This window comes from Phascolarctos cinereus, unplaced genomic scaffold, assembly GCF_003287225.1.
Source record: "Phascolarctos cinereus isolate Bilbo 61053 unplaced genomic scaffold, phaCin_HiC Scaffold_3;HRSCAF=262, whole genome shotgun sequence".
Classification (NCBI taxonomy): Eukaryota; Metazoa; Chordata; class Mammalia; order Diprotodontia; family Phascolarctidae; genus Phascolarctos; species Phascolarctos cinereus.
Window position 1 is genome coordinate 77,088,157 of NW_027555736.1, and position 11,582 is coordinate 77,099,738.

Below are 11,582 nucleotides of genomic sequence, written 5' to 3' on the forward strand. Positions count from 1 at the left end.
GAGGAACTGGATTAAAATCCAGGTTACACATTTACTGGCTGTATGACCTTGAGCAAGTGACTTCATCTCTATTTCCTTCCCTTTCTTTATCTGTTAAATGGGCATAATCATAGCATTTATCTCCCATCATTGTTGTGAGAGGATCAAAGGAGTTTATAATTGTTCAACATTTATCACAGTGTCTGGTACATCATAATTGCTACATAAATATTAGCTGCAAGTATTATTATTATTACAACAACAACAACAACAACAACAGCTACTACTACTACTACTACGACTAATACTACTACTACTACTACTACTACTACTTCCAACTTTACTACCATAACCATTACATATTGCACCTGCCTACTCTAACTAAAATATATGTTTGTCAAAAAAATACAGGGCACATTTGAGTACTCCAATTTGACTCAAGTACAAAGTATTGAGAGGAACTTTATATGAGAAAAGTCTGTAAAGGAAAAGAGGCTTTGAATGTCAGGAAGAAGAGTTTGAACTTTACTCAGTAAACAAAAAGTGACCTGAATATTAACCTGATCTATGCATAAGGAAGATTCATTGGATAGAGTATGAGGAATGTATTTTATGGGGGAGATGGCCTTTGTAACAATGTAAAGTCAAGGAGGCCATATTATTTCAGGATTTGAGGAAAGGAATTATTTGACATACACATTACAGTGATTGATTGATTTAATAAAGGTAGTAAATAGGATACCATAGGGATTTAATTCCAATCAACTCTGCATCTGCTTGAGGATTTTCAGCTGGAGTGTACAGAGTTCTTCAGTTGGCAAATCCAATTCCTTCTGAGGCAGAGTGCAAGCTCCAGGCTGCCTGCCCACTCTACATTGCCCATCCCTCTTGTAGCCTTCTAAAGGAAAAAGTGTCCAGAGATGCCATGTCAACTAGTCCATAACACCAGGTGTGGAAATAATCTCCTCAGGTGCTCATACTTCAGGGATACAAGTGTTCTTTAAAAGTTTATCATTACATGTACATTAATCTAGCTTGTTATTAACAATTGTATACTCATCTCTATGCTGAACAATATCTGTTAACATATCAAGGAAAGGATACACCCAATGGTCTCTAATTCTTTGAGTACTGATAAAAAGGGTAATAATTACTCTTCCAATTGTGTTCTGGAGGCGAGTCCTTTATCTATAGAAACTAGTATAGTGACATTTTGGCACTTTTTTTTGGATAATTTTTTTTTGTTTTTTAGTTTTCAACATTCACTTCCATTATATTTTGAGTTTTAAATTTTCTCCCTCTCCACTACTCCCCCTCCCCGGCCCCAAATGCTGTGCAGTCTGATATAGGTTTTACTTACATTCATTTCAAGCATTTTTTTTCTCTTTAGTAATGATTTAAAGAACAACTACAAGTAATGGGAGGAATCATGAGAATGTAGCAATAAAACAAAACAACAAAGGAAAAGGAAAGCAAATATTGTGCTTCCATCTGCATTCAGACTCCACAGTTCTTTCTCTGGGTGTGGATAGCAATTTCAATCATGAGACTTTTGCAGCTGTCTTATATCTTGCATTGTTGTGAAGAGTCAAGTCTATCAAAGTCAGTCATCACACAATGTGGCTGTTACCATGTACAATGTTCTCTTGGTTCTGCTCTTTTCACTCAGCATCAGTTCATGTAAGTCTTTCCAGATTTTTTTGAAGTCTGCCTGCTCACCATTTCTTATAGCATAATAGTATTCCATTACATTCATATACCACAACTTGTTCAGCCATTCTCCAATTGATGGGCATTTCCTCAATTTACAATTCTTTGCCACCACAAAAAGAGTTACTATAAATATTTTTGTACATGTTGGTCCTTTACCCATTTTTATGATCTCTTTGAATTACAGATGTAGAAGTGGTATTACTGGGCCAAAGGTATGCACAATTTTATAGTCTTTTAGGCATAGTTCCAAATTGCTCTCCAGAATGGCTGGATCAGTTCACAACTCCACTAACAATGTGTTATTGTTCCAATTTCCCACATCTTCTCTGACATTTCTCATTGACCTGTTTTGTCATGGTAGCCAATGTGATAGGTGTGATATGGTACCTCAGAGTTGTTTTGATTTGCATTTTTCTAATCAATAGTGATTTTGAAATTTTTTTTTCATGTAAGTATAAATAGCTTCAGTTTCTTCTTCTGAAAATTGCCTGTTCATATTCTTTGACCATTTATCAATTTTAGAATGACATGTATTCTTATAAATTTTACTCAGTTCTATATATATTTTAGAAATGAGGCCTTTATCAGAGACATTGGTTACAAAAATTCTTTCCTAGTTTTCTGCTTCTGTCCTAAATCTTTAAAGGGACCCCCAGCATCCCTCTACTTCAACTTGGACTATTTCATTATCATTTAACATTAGAAAACTTCCTCTAGTCTCAGCAATGTTAGAAAAATCATGGGCTACCACATAATGATGGTATGAAATTAATACTTCTTATTGCCCCACAATCAGATGAGTATGTCACCCTAGAAAAAAAATTCAGTAGATGATACGGAGAACTTTGGGTTAAGGATCAATTATTACTCAATCAAATATTAATAGAGCATTTCACAGAATCACAAAATTGGAGTTCAAAGGGACTTCAATGCCTGTGTAGTCTAATCCACACCACAGGAATTGCCACTGGAACACACTGAACAATTGGTGGTCCAGTTGCTTGGCCTGCATTTTTTTAAAGGACAACTTGAAGTTGTCTTGAGGGCATGGGTCATAGGTGTCTCAAGGGATTCTCAGCTGACTTACTCTAAAATGGAATTTTCACCCATCTGTCTATCTTTCTGTCTATCTATCTATCTATCTATCTATCTATCTATCTATCAGAATATGAGGTTCAAGTCCATTATTTACCAATGTGGCTCTTGGGGAAAAATCAGAGAAAATATGAGAGAAGGTAGTTTTTGTTCCTACTTCTAAGATCAATTTTCATTCATATTGTGACAGGAAAACTTCATGAAGAAATTGATCGTGTGATTGGCCGAGATAGAGTCCCTGCATGGAGGACAGAAACAAGATGCCTTATACCAATGCTGTGATACATGAGATACAACGATACATTGACCTCGTTCCCAACAACCTGCCCCATGCAGTGTCAGAAGATGTTCAATTTAGACAATATCTTATCCCCAAGGTCAGAAGTGTTTCTCAGTATAACACAAGATTGTATATTCTCTTCTATTGAATTATAGAATCTTACAGCTAGAAGGAACCGCAGGCCAACCCACATCCCTGAGAAGTGGTCACAGAATTTCAGAATTGGAAAGCATTTCAGTGTCGTATTCTCCATCCCAAATCTGAAAAAAATTCCATCTACAGTATGCTCACCTCAGGGTCATTCAATCTTTGCTTATGCAGCCTTTCAATGAGGTGGAACCACTTTTTATTGTGGCATTCCATTCTAATCTTGGACGGCCATAATTTGAGGGATTTTTTTTTCTTCATGAAGCCTAAGTTTGCAATTTTATAACTTTAATCTATTGCTCTTTGTTTTGTCCTCTGGAACAAGACAGAACAAAGTTACTCTCTCTTTCTAGTAAAAGTTCATAAAACACTTGAAAGCAGCTATTATGTCTCCTGTTCTGTTATGTCCTCTGTTCTCTTGTCTAAATATTCCCATATCCTTCAACCTGTCCTCACATGGCTTGGACTTGTTATTCTTACCATCCTGGTTGCCCTCCCTTCAGTAGCCTCCAGCTCTTCAATGTCCTCCTAAAATATGACTCCTAGAAGGAATACAATTTTCATTTGTGGGCTGAAGGTACAAGAGTACAGCACTGCCTATTTCCAAGCTGCCTTTGAACCTTCAATAATTACTTTTGTATATGGTCAGTCAAGCTGTTTTATATCCATCTAATTGTATAAAGGTCTAACCTGTATATTTCTATGATTTTCAGATGAAGAACATGGAAATCTTTATCAAATGCTTCACTGAAATCTAAGGAAACCCTCTGTACAACATTCTCCTGATCTACCAGTTTCTTAACATCCTCAAAAAGAAATAAAAGGAATCATGATGATTCCACTCCAGATATTTGTGACCACTACTTCCTTATCTAGAGTCATTTCCTCCTTCCTTCCTTATCTAGATTAATGATCTCTCTATAAATATATTCTAGACTCTGAGTGTAAATTGAAGTGTGCTCTCTTTGCTTTATTTTTCTTGCACAGGTATTTAGCTGCTCCCTCATTTTCTTTGTACTTCTCTTTGGTATTCAATCCCTATTAGCCATATTTATTTATTTATTCTATCCTTTTCAGTTCAAGGATCATTTCCATGGTCAGAAAGAAAAAACGAAGGAAAAGAAAAATAGAGAAGTTCTGTATCTTCTTTATCATTTGCCGTCGTCATCTTATTACCCTCTGGGTTGTGGGTTTATTCTTTCTTTAATCCTCCTCTTTTCCACAATATACTTTTAGAAAACTTCTCCTTGTTGCCCTTTGTAGCCTCATCAGCCTCTGTTCATTCTGGGCTTTACCACTTCTGTCATCCTTATGGAACTGTGACGTGCTTTTTTTACTCTTCCTTGTCTTTAAAAATCTAAGTTGGTTGGTCAGTTCCCTCTAATAATAATAACTATTTTTATAAAGTTTTTTGAGATTAGATTTGCATAGATGATCTTATTTACTCTTTACAACAGTTCTGTGGGAGTAGATGTTATACCATGCCCATTTTACAGGTGAGGAAACTGAATCTTAGACACAGCACCTGGCTCTCCTAGGGTCATGCAGATAGTAAGTGTGTGAGTCTGAATTTGTACTAAGGTTTTCCTCACTTCAGGTCTAGCAGTCTCTGCACAGCACCACCTGGCTACCTTATCCACATTGGTATCTTTAGAGAATGTTCCTTTATCTTACATTTTCAGAATTGTTTTTATTTGTGTTTTTAGAAAACAACTCTTGTCTTTCTTGGTGATAATAATAATACCTAGCATTAAGGTTTGTGAATTGGTTCACAAATGTTATCTCTTTTTATCCTCATAGCAACCCTGACATTGAGAACTGTTATTATTCTCATTTTATGCATGAGGGAATTGAGTCTGAGAGAGGGTAAGTGACTTGGCTAGGGTCAAACAACTAGTGAGTATTTGGGGTTGGAGCAGGCCTGTTTCACTTTATCCATTGGGCCACTTAGTTGACTCTGATATAAACTCTAAGATGGAGTGGACCCTTTCCCAAAAATTCTCATCATTACCCTCCATAGGTGTGCACAGAAAGTGTGCCAAGTGTGATAGCATACCCTACAACACAGCATGATCCCTTCAGAGGAAGAATGTTGTGCCCCCCAGGGATTGTACAAATCTTTATTCACATCTCTTATTCAAGTTCCTCTCAGCTGGTTAGAATTCAATCAATAAAAGAATTTCCCTTTTTTGGTTCCACTGTAATTATAGGATGGAATTGTCATTAAGAAAAGTCAAGAAATTATGAACTACCCTGTTTTTGACAGAAAGGAAATTCAAGGATCTGAATGAATAATTGAAGTTTTCTATCACTGCTGCATCATGTTTAACCACTAGGGATTATAATCTGTCTTCTCTATTCCTTGTCTATTTCTTCTCTGTCTATGTGGTCTGTTGAATACTCTCAAGACAATGTCACTCTTGATTCTGCCTCCATTTCTTTTTACCTAGAGGCTTCTCATCATTCTTCTTTCCTCTGCTTCCTAAATAGCCTCACAGGAGTATATCTTCTCAACATATACCACCCCAACCTTTTTCCTCTCCTGTTTCTTTTGAACAAGAGAAACTCTTTCCTGAACTTCAGTCTTGTTAAACATCTCATCATACTATGTCCTACTTATAAATTTGAGATCAAATTTGTTTCCTTGTCTTAAAATATCCAATCTACCTTTTTTTTAGCCACACTTTAAGCACTGAAAAAGCTTTCGACTATATTTGTAACAAATCAAAATAAAAATTTTTCCAGTCTTTGCTAGGTGCATTATTCCAATCCTGGTTTATCATGCCTATATTTTCATGAATGTATGGTCCAGAAAAACAAATCCCATTCTGAAACACGATCTTACAAGATATCCACTTCTGAAATCTGCCTTTCCTTTTCTGAATCTTTTGCTTCCAAATCCAGCCATAATGAATACACTGCCTGCGCTCTTAACTTTTTTAGGTTTTCTTTTGTTTTGAATGTCAAAAACTTTGGAAATGGTTCCTGGTTCCTTATAGAAGTATTGTTTTTGCCCCTGTGAATTAACAGAGGTGCTTAGTAGTCATCCCCTTTCACAAATCTTGGAGGTTTCTCCATTTTGCCTTTGATACATCCTCTGACAATATTGCAGACCTATTGTTGTCATTCTCAGCAAACTGCTGTTTCTGTGTCCTTCTATAAGGAATCACCAACTAGTTCTATTGTCTTCTTCCAGAATATATCACCAAATAATACCTGTGAACCTACTTTATCATTCTTTAGAGTACAAGCAAGGGCTTCTTACCCAGAGCATCCAATTTCTTCATCTTCAAGAAGAGCTCCCAATTTCTTTATCAGCTCTTGCCTCATTCTTTGTTGGGACATTATTTTATTCTTCAACATCCGGGATTCATTTCTACCTCTTTAGATCATCTGGCATCTGCTCGAACTTGGTGTGCTTATTATTTACCAAGGCAGTACTTTCCTTCTTTGATGGATCTAATGGTCACAAGTTAATTTATTAACTTTCATTAAGCTGGGATCTGCCTCCTTGTGTCCTTTCATCACTGGTACCGGTTCTGCCACTCCAGTTGTCAAAATTCAGTTTCATCTCTCCCAATAGTATTGCAGAGTTGCTAATTTAGTAACAGCACAGGTGTTTTAAAAAAATGTTGGCTCTTTCCATACTTCAAAATGAGTGGTTTTGACTAGATGATCGTTCTGAATTCTCTTCCAGTTATAACATTCTATGGTTCTTATTTTCTTTCTTTTTTCCTTTTTTTAAAGTTTTTTTATATAAATTTATTTATTTTTAGTTTTCAACATTTACTTCCACAAGATTTTGAATTCCATATTTTCACCCCATCTTGCCCCTCCCCCCACCCCAAGATGGCATGCATTCTGAATACCCCTTCCCCTAGTTGGCCCGCCCTTCTTTCTCTCCCCCCTTCTCTTATCCCCTTTCCCTTCTATTTTCCTGCAGGGCAGGATAGATTTCTCTACCTCATTTCCTGTCTTTCTTATTTCCCAGTCGCATGTGGAAACTTTTTTTTAAAACATGTTTTTGAAACTTTGGTTCCAAATTTACTCCCTTCCTCCCACCACTCACCCTCATTGAAAGGCAAGCAAGTTAATACAGGCCATACATGTGCAGTTATGCAAAACACTTCCATAGTAGACAAGTTGTGAAAAACTAACTCTATTTCCCTTAATCCTATCCTGCTCCCCCATTTATTCTATTCTTTCTTTTGACCCTATCCCTCCTCAGAAGTACTTCTTTCTGATTACCCCTTTCCCAATCTGCCCTTCTCTCTATCATCATCCTGCTCTCTTGTCCCCTCCTCCCCTATTTTCCTCTAGGGTGAGACAGATTTCCATACCCAATTGAGTGTGTATGTTATTCCCTCCTTAAGCCAAATCCGATGAAAATAAGATTCCCTCATTTCCTCTCACCTTCCCCTGTTTCCTCTCCACTGTAAGAACCTAACAGTCTATGGTTCTTATTTACTAACTATTTGTTTGTATCTGCTCATTTCAGGGAACCACCATATTACCAGTATTATCTTCTGTTCTGTATGATGATGAAGAGTTCCCCCATCCAGACCAATTTGACCCAGGTCACTTCCTGGATGAAAGTGGCAACTTTAAGAAGAGCAACTATTTCATGCCTTTTTCAGCAGGTGAGACATCCATCTAAATATGTGCATCAAAGATGGATTGACAACTTACAGGACCTGTGTTTCAATCCAGCTTTGCTACTTATTACCTGTGTGACCTTGGTCAAATTAATTCATTTCTCTAGACTTCAGTTTACTTATATGCCAAAAGATTGAGTTGGATTAGGTGACTGTTATGGTCCTACCAAGTTCTGAAATGAAAAAGTAGGGTGGAGACATAATATATTACTCTTTTTTTTCTTTTTGGTGAGGTAATTGGGGTTAAGTGACTTGCCGAGGGTCACACAGAGCTACTAAGTGTCAAGTGCCTGAGGTCAGATTTGAACTCAGGTTGTGCCAGAACTCTATCAACTGTGCACCTAGCTGCCTTATGGTACATCATTCTTCTAATTCTCTTAGGCCAAGGTTCATCAACTAAATCAATTGGGTTTCAGAGTAGTTGTCTGAGCTTATCCCAAAAAAGGTAGAACTGAGATAGTGGCCACTCTGTTCTGCATCCAGACCCACAACTAAAGTCCCTTAAACCCCCCCATATTGGAAACTGTCCTCCCAGTCACTCTCAACCTGGAGCTACTTGTCCGATAAAGACTTCCTGGCTTTTATGTTAGTATGGAATAATCTTGAACTTTATCAAGAAAGAAAGGAGTTGGGTAATCTTTAAGGCTCATTGCTCAGTACCATTATGTTAAGGTCACCCAAGGTGTAATCTTAGAGTTTATGATTTTGTAGAAATGTGACTCTTGACTGGGACATGTGAAAACACCTTTCCTAGTTATGTACATTCTAATGGGGATGTATTGGTACAAAATTATAGATGATAGTCTGTCTTGTCCATTCCCCTTCAATTCTTGGGGGTAAACTATTAGTCATCAGGTAACGTTGGTGATAGCCAAGTCTAGTTCTGGCAGACATGAATATTGTCAGACAGCTAACTACCCCCGACATTGTGGTCTTCAACACTATTCCCTGCTCAGTTGGTTCTAATACTTGGATTAGAGCTAGGAGTGAGTAGCTAAGACAACTGGCTGGATGGCCATGAAGTTGTAGGGTAGACTCCAGAGGTGTTTCTGTCCAGAATGGTGATAGGAGGTTCCGAAAGGGAACTTTGAGCATTGTTCTGTCACCTTTCCCCATTGCAGTCTCTCTGGGTAGCCATAAACTTAGTTCTTGAGATTACAAATGAGTGATTGTTTTCTCACCAAAGTGATGACTCCTTTCCTCTGAATGTAAATCCCAGGACTTGCTCTGGTTCAGGGGGATTGATTTAGAGAGAGTATACAGGAGGTCTTCAATCTCTGTTGAGGGGGAACAGGTTTTCAAAGGAGTCAAGGACCAGAGAGGAAAGGAATGCATAGAATGTTTAATCTAATGCCACTGAGTGTTAGTGAGTTACCTATAAGTCCAAAGAAGTGGTCTCAATGAGTTAGAAGTCTAAATATCTAATCCTTGTTTTTATTTCTTTCAGGAAAGCGGATATGTGTGTGAGAGCCTGGCTCGAATGGAATTATTTCTGTTTTTTACTTCCATTTTACAGAATTTTACCTTGAAATCTCCCATTGACCCAGAAGATATTGACACCACCCCAATTGCCAGTGCTGGCATCTGCCCCCTCCTATGAGCTCTGCTTTCTACCTTCCTAAAACATGTGAAGGACCACCCTTAGTTCCAATTGCTCTAGAGTTTCCCCATGTGGTATGAAGAAGCTGTATTTATTCCATTGCCATTCCATTTATTCCATTGACAATGGAAGCCCTCTATGATTTCAGCCTACTATTTTCCCTTCTCTCATATTCTAATACTCCCTTTGACTTTTGCCAAAATCATGACTTAATTTTCCCCAATTCCTTTTTACCCAGAAATTCCATGTTCCTGGAATATTTATTCTTGTCTCTCTTCAACTTCACTGATTGAGATCCTCTCCACACTTCACATCACAATTTAGATGCCGTATCTCTGTGACCTTGTTAGCACTTACAATCTGTATTTCACAATTTAAGCCTGAATTATATACCCATCTTATGTTGTGTATTCTTTAAGACATGTTAGTTGATCCCATTTTTGCTCCTTACTTGATCTTAAGCTTCTTGATAGTAGGGCCTTTATCCCATATTTATGTGCAGTTATGAACTCCCAGTGGGTTAGAATCTCTTTTCTACTGCTTAAATGTCTCAGGTTATATACTTGAACACGTACATATATCCCACTCTTATGGGAGCCTTACCACTCACAGTTTTATGGCATTGAGGTGGTACCATGAATGGACTGTAAGACTTGGATTTAGGAGGAACTGAGTTAAAATCCATCTTAGACATTTACTGTGTATATGACCTTGGGCAAGCTGCTTCATCTCTATTTCCTTTAGTTTCTTTATCTGTAAAATGGGCATAATCATAGCATTTATCTCCCAGTGTTGTTGTGAGAGGATCAAAAGAATTTATAATTGTTCAGCATTTAGCACAGTGTCTGACACATCATAATTGCTATATAAATATTAGCTGCAAGTATTATTGCTATTACAACAACTACTACTACTTCTACTACCACCATTACTACCATTACTACCTACGTATTTCACCTGCCTACTCTAATTAAAATGTATGTGTGTCAAAAAAATAGAGAACACATTTGAGTACTCCAATTTCACTCAAGTATAGAGTATTGAGAGGAACTTTATATGAGAAAAGCTGTAAAGGAAAAGAGGCTTTGAATGTCAGGAAGAACAGTTTGAACTTTACTCAGTAAACAAAAAGTGAGCTGAATATTGACCTGATCTATGCATAAGGAAGATTCATTGGATAGAATATGAGGAATGTATTCTATGGAGGAGATGGCCTTTGTAACAATATAAAGTCAAGGAGGCCAGATCATTTCAGGATTTGGGGAAAGGAACTATTTGACATATACATTACAGTGATTGATTTAATGAAGGTAGTAAATATGATACCATAGGGATTTAATTCCAATCAACTCTGCATCTGCCTGAGGATTTTCAGCTGGAGGATACAGAGTTCTTCAGCTGGAAAACCCAATTCCTTCTGAGGCAGAGTCCAGGCTCCAGGCTGCCTGCCCACTCTACACTGCCCATCCCTCTTAGCCTTCTAAATGAAAAAGTGTCCAGAGATCAATGTCAACTAGTCCACATCATGTAGAGGTAATGTGCCCAGGTGCTCATCCTCCATGGGTACAAGTATTTTTCAAAGGCTTATCATTACATGTGCATTAATCTAGCTTGTTATTAATAATTACATACTCATCTTTATGCTGAACAATATCTGTTAACATATCAAGGAAAGAATACACCCAGTGGTCTGTAATTCTCTGTATACTGATAAAAAGGGTAACAATTACTCTTCCAATTGTTTCTGGAGGCAAGTCTTTATCCATAAACTAGATAGTGAGATTTTGGCACTTTTTTTGGATAATTTTTTTTTTTAGTTTTCAACATTCACTTCCATTAGATTTTGAGTTTTAAAATTTCTCCCTCTCCACTACTCTCCCTACACCCCAAAGGTGTGCAATCTGATATAGGCTTTACTTATACATTCATTTTAAGCATATTTTCCCATTAGTCATGATGTAAAGAACAATTACCACTAATGGGAGGAATCATGGTAATGTAGCAATAAAACAAAACAACAAAGGAAAAGGAGAGCAAATATTACACTTCCATCTGCATTCAGACTCCACAGTTCTTTCTCTGGGTATGGATAGCAATTTTCCATCATGAGACT

At 37.3% G+C, this 11,582-nt stretch overlaps 1 pseudogene across 1 annotated transcript; it reads left to right on the top strand.

The window, feature by feature from the left end:
- The first annotated feature begins 2,890 nt into the window (after positions 1-2,890).
- On the top strand, positions 2,891-9,635 carry LOC110203885 (cytochrome P450 2C42-like; annotated as a pseudogene). The gene is made up of 3 exons (XR_013485229.1): positions 2,891-3,164; positions 7,713-7,854; positions 9,317-9,635. The product of XR_013485229.1 is annotated as a cytochrome P450 2C42-like (transcript).
- The last annotated feature ends 1,947 nt before the right edge of the window (positions 9,636-11,582 follow it).